This window comes from Haemaphysalis longicornis, unplaced genomic scaffold, assembly GCF_048455015.1.
Source record: "Haemaphysalis longicornis isolate Haplotype H1 unplaced genomic scaffold, Haemaphysalis longicornis Haplotype H1 scaffold_1, whole genome shotgun sequence".
Lineage (NCBI taxonomy): Eukaryota > Metazoa > Arthropoda > Arachnida > Ixodida > Ixodidae > Haemaphysalis > Haemaphysalis longicornis.
In genome coordinates, this window is record NW_027526203.1 from 219,149,952 (window position 1) to 219,157,903 (window position 7,952).

General features: G+C 45.5%; 1 long non-coding RNA gene across 1 annotated transcript; it reads right to left on the reverse strand.

Moving 5' to 3' along the window:
• Positions 1 to 237: 237 nt before the first annotated feature.
• Positions 238 to 5,930, reverse strand: LOC144142104 (uncharacterized). Its single transcript, XR_013316840.1, has 4 exons — positions 5,522 to 5,930; positions 2,623 to 2,742; positions 396 to 474; positions 238 to 307 (listed from the first exon to the last, which is right to left on the reverse strand). It is a non-coding gene; the product is annotated as an uncharacterized LOC144142104 (long non-coding RNA).
• Between the last annotated feature and the right edge of the window lie 2,022 nt (positions 5,931 to 7,952).

Below are 7,952 nucleotides of genomic sequence, written 5' to 3' on the forward strand. Positions count from 1 at the left end.
CGACATGAAAAGGAAAGATGCTATGCAATGCTAATTAAAAACTGGTTTCATTTCTTGCGAATAAATTTATAAAATAAGATTTGCAGCAAATAAGTAAGCTTGCATATGCGTTTTGCTCTGTCCATTTATGTCGTGATAATTTTTCTGCTATCCTGCTACAATGATCTGAAAACTTAACCATTTTATGAGAGCTTAGATGTGTGTGCTGGGGTGCTTAAAAATATTACACAAAACAAACTTGGTTTTAACGTTGAATATATTATCATTAAATATCAAATACGGTGACTATCTTCGAACAGGTGGGCAGCTGAAAAGAAAAAAAAAACTGAGTTACACACTAAAGCTTATACAATCCAGATCAACTCAAAACAAATGTATATTCACATTTCACATACCTCCTTAAACATTCTGAGATGGTCACTCCGATGTGGTCCCTTGCTTCTGCCCTTCCTCTTTGCCATAAAAATAGAAAGCCTGCAGAAAAAGAACATTTTCAACAAATTAAGTGGAAACCATCCTGCTAGGACTCCCTTCACGTCATGGAAGGGTGCTCTTGACCGGCACTGCTCTAAAAGGCATCGCATGGTGGCAATGCCTTTCCCGCGAAAGGATTTTAGTAAGATGCAAGCGTGCATGCATGCAACCGAGAATTTCAACAGAACATGCGTTAGCAGCAGGTGGGAAAGAAGCAAAACACCCTCGTCTAGAAGAATTCTATGCTCAAAGCACAGCCAGCGAATACCAGGCGCAAAAAAATGTAGCTTCAGGCGAGTGTGTTGAAGGTGAGGAACACGTTAAATTGAAAAGTGAAGAAGGCCAGATGACATTAACCTGGTTGGATGCATTGAAGCGACGAAAAGAAACGCACACAGTCTTGAGATGAAAGTGCAGACTAAACGAACGCTTGCAAAAACTTCAGCAAACTTGTGATGAATTTAGAGAAAGTTCAATACTATGAGGACAACCGAGCTGTGCAAGCACTAAAGACCCTTTCGGAAGCCGCACAAGAAGGAGAATGGGTGTGCCAAATTTGCCATGGAACAGATTATCAATAGTGATAAGGCGCGCTAACTAGACAGGAACCCACGTTGCGGCAGTGTTGTGGAAGGCGACTTCTTGTAAAGGATACGAGCATGTGAGGGGCAAAAAACTGCTGAAGCTGCCGTGTCAAAGCACACTAAAAATCTTGTCGGACCTTCTGCAAGAGACTCGAGTAATAAACCTAATAAAGGAACGGCTTCAAGTGGAGGGACAAAGCTTGCGGTCACTAGAAGAACCATACTGCAGCCTGATTACTGACGAAATGTCAATACAGGAAAAAGTAATTTATGGCTGCCAAGTCGACATATTTTCGGCCTTGATATAAGCTGTGAACCTTGAACCGGTGGTGCCACTGAATTAGCCTGCAGGCTCCTTTGGTTTGTCCTGCGGGGGCTTTCCACGGCTGACGTTATCCCCTTAGGGTATTTTTTTACCGGGAACAGGAAGCATGACCGGCTCCGTAACCTGAATTTTAGTGTGCTCAACTGTGTAAGAGGTAGGGTTCTTCATTATCCGTATTGTCACAGACAGCCACCAGACAAACAGCGCCATGTTCCTAGGCATGTCGGTTGACAACACACTACAACATCAGCATGTTTTGCTACATCCAGCGCGGCAAAATGACCCATCGTTCCTTTTATTTGACCAAACCACCTCATTAAGAACCTTAGAACAAATTTTCTAAAGAGAGAGAGGGGGATGTTTGATGGAATGCAGAAAGTTAGGGACTGTTTTGTTCTCAAGGCCCTCTTTAAGATCCAATAAAAGTTGACACTTGTGAACCCAGTTTGGCTCCTAAGCTGATCACACATTGAACCAAACCTGGAAAAAATTAAGCTGTCCCACGCCACCTTGATATTTTCGCCTGTCGTCATCAGCAGCCCCAAGTTCCTTCAGAAAAAGCCCAAAGGTCACGAATACGCTACAGAATCGAAAATTCCAGTAAAACAAGCTGAATAGTGCAATCCCATGTTAAGGACCATGCATTTACTCCACGTAAATATGTGATTGCAGCCTGTTCAGCAAGGTGTCTCAAGTGAAGCATGAAGCGCAATAACACAACAGCCGAACCAAGAACTGTAGCGCGGATGGCTGATTGTGTGGCCACTTTCCGAATTGACGCCACCGCATCACCGATAGCGTGCACCACAGGCGACGCGGCGGAGGAAAAGAGAGCTATCGTTCTCACAGGCGGAGAGGAGCATTCGGTGGGCTGCACGAAAAGGGGGATATCAAGCAGCTGTGTCACTTCTAAATGTTGCATCATGTGCATCCTAGTTCTCTTTTTTACTAAGAACTCCCACCTTCGTGCTTGTGTTTCAGCAGTCCAATGTACAATGGCAGCAAAGGTTCATGTTAAACAATACATAAAGACGTTAAATACAATACATCCAAATTCACTGATTCCAAACTCGGAGAGCAATGAATTGCTGAAATGAAGATGCCGACCAGCATATATATACAGTGCTATTGGAAGACCAAAGCACTGCACTCTCGGTCAAATTAGGCAAGTTCTGGTAACTGAATTTCACAGTGCACGTCATAGCATTGCACTACAATTGTATAGAACTAGGTGCTCACCTATTGTAACCAACCTGAAAAACAGCCAGTGACATCTGATGAGAGGTCCATCCAGATAGGTCCATCCACCAAGTAGGGCATGCCAGCTGATCTCCACTGCAAGGTGTAACAGTCAGTAGCCTGCAAAATAGAAGTGAGTGGCAAACAACAAGCAAGTTGCATTAGCCTTAATCCTTCAAAGTTCTAAATGCGATATTACGGTGTCGAGCAAGGTGTTCTTCACACTCCAAGCGAAAATATGAGAACGTTAAAATACCACATTACCTGGATGTAAGGATAGCCGAAGTGACTATCACAGCATAGTGACAATGTCAACGATCAAGCTTCTAACTCAATTCTCTCTTTGGAAGTAGATGCCGTTCATTATGACCAGCTCATCTATGCGTAAAAAGGTGCCGAGATGAGCTCTCTCATTGCTATACGGCAAATTGCTTCCACGATTCTGTGACAAAGCGCAGACCTAAATGATGATAACGTTGCCTTAACAATTAGGGAGTGCCTAGCGTTCCGTCCAGCCGGAATGTTAAAAACTGCTAAAGTTCCGTCCAGACTGAACGCCAAATCAAAACCAGCCAATTAGCCGCCATTTCTCATTCCGGGATTTGGTGTAGTCGTTCCGCGGCTGACTACGAACGTTGTAGGCCCTGGTTCGATTCTCGCACCATTTTTTGTGTGTGTGTGTGTGTGTGTGGCCGTGGTTAGCGTTTTGTAATAGCAAAACTTCCCGCCCGCTTTACTATTCACGCGATGAGAGCAGTAGGTCTTGGTTTTTTACTCAAGCGGCCGAGCCGCTCCCGCCCACTGGAGCCAAGGCCGACGTAGCCATCGCCAGTTACACCCAATCTCCTCTAATTATTACCAGTGATTAATAATTAACAGTGACTCTGGCTAGTCAGTGAGCGGAAGCGGTTTGGCCGGTTAGGTAAAAATCAAGACCGACTGCTCTCGCTGAAATATTGTGAAGCGGGCGTCGGGTGGCGACTTGGAGATCTGTCCAGATTGAGCTAGAGTTAGTCCGATCATCTGTAATTATTAATAATGATTAATAATTATCAGTGATTCTGGCTAGTCAGTGAGCGGTAGCTGTTTTGCTGGATGGGTAAAAATCAAGAAAGACTGCTCTCAACGCGAGTTGTGTCTCCTCCGGACGGAACTTTAGTGACAGTTGCCGTTCCGTCTAGACGGAACGCTATACACAGCCTAACAATTCTGCCAAAGGAGGCTGGAAAGGCTGTGATGAACTGCTGAACAACAATACAAGTGAAGCAATTTTTTTTGTTTCTAAAGTCTCTTCTAGGTGATTGCAGCTTAAACCAGGTTCAATTCTTCTTCCCACGCAGTGCTTGAAGCCCACATGATGCGTCGGTGCATGTTTTCAGCTGGTACCGTCAATATCATGGCAACAATTTTTTTCCTTCAAAACATGAATCTAATTAGTCCTTAATAATGGCCGCGATGTCTTAGGGAAGCATAGGGAACCAGATTTAAGGTTGTGCTCACATTGACATCAAACCCATTGAAACGATTTTCAAAAATGATACACATTGGTATAGGCCGCAAAATTTGAAACATGACAATAATGCATTACTGCCAATAATGACAATAGCCAGTGCTTAAAAAATTATTGCGATGAGAAAGAGGTTATCCTCTTCTGAAAAATTAAGAAAAAACTTTCAGTGTGATCTAACCATCTAGAAAAGGCTGTTCTCCCATCTATTCTCTAGCGGCATATTTTCTAGAACTATATTTATTTACATCAAGTCGTGTTTTTAACAGAGTGTATTATTTGCTGTGCAATTATGTAAACAAGCTACTAGAAAGAGACCTTCGGCCTTAACCAGTCCAGAGGAGACCCACTTTTTTTTTTTTTTTGAAGCATTTGCTCTTGTGCGGGGTGCACTCATCCACAGAATGAGAGCCCAATACAAAATTTAACTGAGCAACACGCGTGGCCGCGAATTATTCGGAGACGGTAGTGAATGTTGCAGTGCTTAAACGCTCCCCACGTGCGGCCAGCATTGCTTATACCTCTGCACCAGACGCACGATACGCATGTAGTTTCGACGTGGTAGCAAATTCGGGTTGAATGAACGTTTTTGGTGCTACTGATGCACATGCACAAACATATATGCGATTATCGAACGATTGGAACACTCAAACATTCACTGCACATGCGGGGCTTGCGAGTGTGACGCCAATTTCTGCCGTCGTACCCTCAATCTGAACGCAGAGAGCCTTGTTTGTACCAGTGCACTTTTCTGAGTGACCGCTTTGAAAAAGGACAATCCCTGCAGTGTAGTGTAGACTGCTATGTGCCTCGGCTAAAAGTTACCTAAAGCGCACCACTCCAGTCCAGGTACGAAAAATGATGCGAAGAACAATTTGCAATTCCTTAAAAAGAACTACCCACCAAAAAAAAAAAAAAAAAAAACTTGCGAACTCCACCTGGAGCGGTCGACCGCGCGTATTGGCGATCGGTTGTTGCGCGCACCAAACCGTTTAGCCAACGTAGCAGTATGGTCCTACTTCGCTCAACAAAAAGCCTACAAACGGCACAAACAATAGGGCTCTTCGATTTACAGACTCGACTCAATTCACCGCGGATATTCCGCCGGAGTCCGATGATTCCCCGAAGCCATAAGGATACACAAGAAAATCGAATGCCTGACTGCTTTCAGGGAATCGGCGGTGAGTCCGGGACTGTAAATCGAACAGCCCTACTGTTTCTAGTCCCGCACGCAATATCCGCGGTCGAAAGGCAGATCTACGTAACCCTCAAAATCAGTCGCTGTCAAAAAACATTAGGGCTAACCGACGACGCAAACGTCTAACACGGAACGGAAGAGCCCTGCCCTGTTAAATACACAAGTAAAGTGCAAAAAGTTGACTAGTCACTTACCTTAAATCACAGGCGACATATCTTCGTCGAAACAATAATCCGCTGTCTTCAAAACAACCACAACAAAGCCACTCGACAAGCGCGTACAACTCCACCGTCTCGGCGGCCAGGAAGAAAGGAATGCGGCGGCGTGATGGCGTGGCGATGTTGCTGGATGGAGCAGTGGAGTACTGAGGCCGGGGTTTCGGTTTCGGCTGTGCCTTGGTGTTTTCGTAACGCAGTTCATACACGGCGCGAAGTGAACAAAATGCGTCGAAACAAATTCTGGCTTGAACATAGACACATAAAGCAATGTAAATAGAAAGATAAGGTTGCCATACCCAGCAAAAAGTTGAGTTTGTTGGGCTATCCTGTATATGAGCGATTGAGTTGTGGAATAAACCTCCGACATCACTTTGGGGGAAATCACTTTTGGTTAAAAACTACCAAGAACAGGCACATTTTTGGTTTTAAAAAAATCATACCGTGCTGTCAGCAAAAAAAAAAAAAAAAGAAACAGACCACCGGAGGATTGAACCACCAACTTTGCAACAAAAAACGAGCGCATAACCACTGCACCACCGCTACAATCGGAATTCAAGCCCGAACAAGTGCCATTTAGTTGGTTTGTCAATCTAAATCGCCCATGAATGCATAAATATCGTGAGTTATGTTTACTGCTTCTCGTATATAACCCATTCCGGCAGTCATACCGCTTCTTGGGCACGCACCAGTCTCCGAAACGAGGCTGACCTTGAGAAGTGTAGCCAGCTATCTCAACCTAAAAGAGATATCGCACATCCCCGTTCTCCCCGACGAAAGCCAACGTAGCTATGAGTGAAATGGCATAGAGGGAAATGGCATGCGCGCCCGGAATTAAAATTATGTTGTGTAATAATACCGTGCTTAGATCTGTCTCAAGGCAGCTGATTACAACTAAGGAGGATCGGCGAAGCGCTAGGCCCGTAGTCTGCCGCGTACAATTTAAGCCATGCCACGGACGGTTCTGTCCGCGGGCTCAGCGCATCGAAAATGAACACATACGGTTTGACGGTTTGACCCTGTCGCAGCGAAAAAAAGCTGCCCATGTTTTCAACGTAAGGGTCCGCACTGCCATCCTTACACCAAAAACGGCGAATAAAGGGCATACAGTTTCATACCAGCCCTCCAAGTTCTGGCTTAAAAACAAGAAGCGCTAATCAAAGTAGCTTTTCTCTAATATGCCAAGTTTTCAGCAGCCCCTTATCAAAAATGCAGTTATTGTTTTTTCTTCTCGAAATTCCCAATGCCACCGATATGTTTCTGTTATTATATCAGTCCTTCGCTATCGAATGAATTTTGGCTTGCTGCCAGCATTCGTTCGGAAAATGCCTTTCCATCATCAGTACAGCAGTCAAGCTTGCCTTCACGCGAACATCTGCCGTCATCGCGCAGCGTGCGTGCCAAGTTTTCGGCAACACCTTTTCAAAAAGGCAGATTTTGTAATTTTCTCGCAATGGTCAATGCCAAAGCTATGTTTCTGTTATTACAAGCGCTTCGCTCTCGTATAAGTTTTGGCTTTCTGCCGTCATTCATTCAGAAAATGCCTTTCCATCGTCAAATCAGCAGTCAAGCTTGCCGTCACGCAAACATCTGCCGCCATTGCGCCGCAAGCCTGCCAGCATGGAGGAAGGTGCTGGAAGGTGCTGAAAGGTGCTGGCAGGCATCCATCATGCCTGCCAGCACCTTCCAGCGTCTCCTTCCAGCAGCTTCCATTACAGTTTCTTACGTACATCAAGCTTTCCAAGGCGACCATCAAACGCAATCAACCTTTCCAGCAATGAATCTTGATGGTTGGTTGATGGAATTTTCAACAGGGCAGAGCGTTCGAAACAACTTAAAAGGCAAAAAAAAGCATATTTTCGCGCAGCGGTATCGCGCGAAAATGATGTAACAGCGAAAACAGAATTCAGCAAGCTGGCATTCACTGTGCCCGAGCTGACAGAACCCTTCTCGGCAATCGCCTTTCAAGCAAACGCCACTAAAGCTGCGTGCAAAGGCAATCGTGGGTGTTAAACAACGTACGTTAAACAACTTTGTACTTGTAGATCGAGTCAAAATACATAGACCATATATTCAAGTTTTCTACCCCGAAGACGTGAGAACGAAGGCTGATTTACAACTCATAGCGCAGGCAGCGTCGGCCAGACGAGCCTCGCTTCAACCTTAGGCTAACGGCGCCTCCTCGCGGCGTGTGTCGGAGTTAGCAAAATTACACCGCTCCCCTTGCTTCCGCGCCGAATGGGACGGCCGGAGCAACGGCGCGCCGCCGGCAGCAAATCGCGGAGGCCACGGTAGGGGCAACCGCCTAGGCTCACAAAAGTCTCAGTGCCGCGGTGGAGGCGGCGGCGGCAGAACTCTCTCCGACTCTGTGCCGCGCACGGGGGGGATTTGTGCTACCAAATAAGATCCG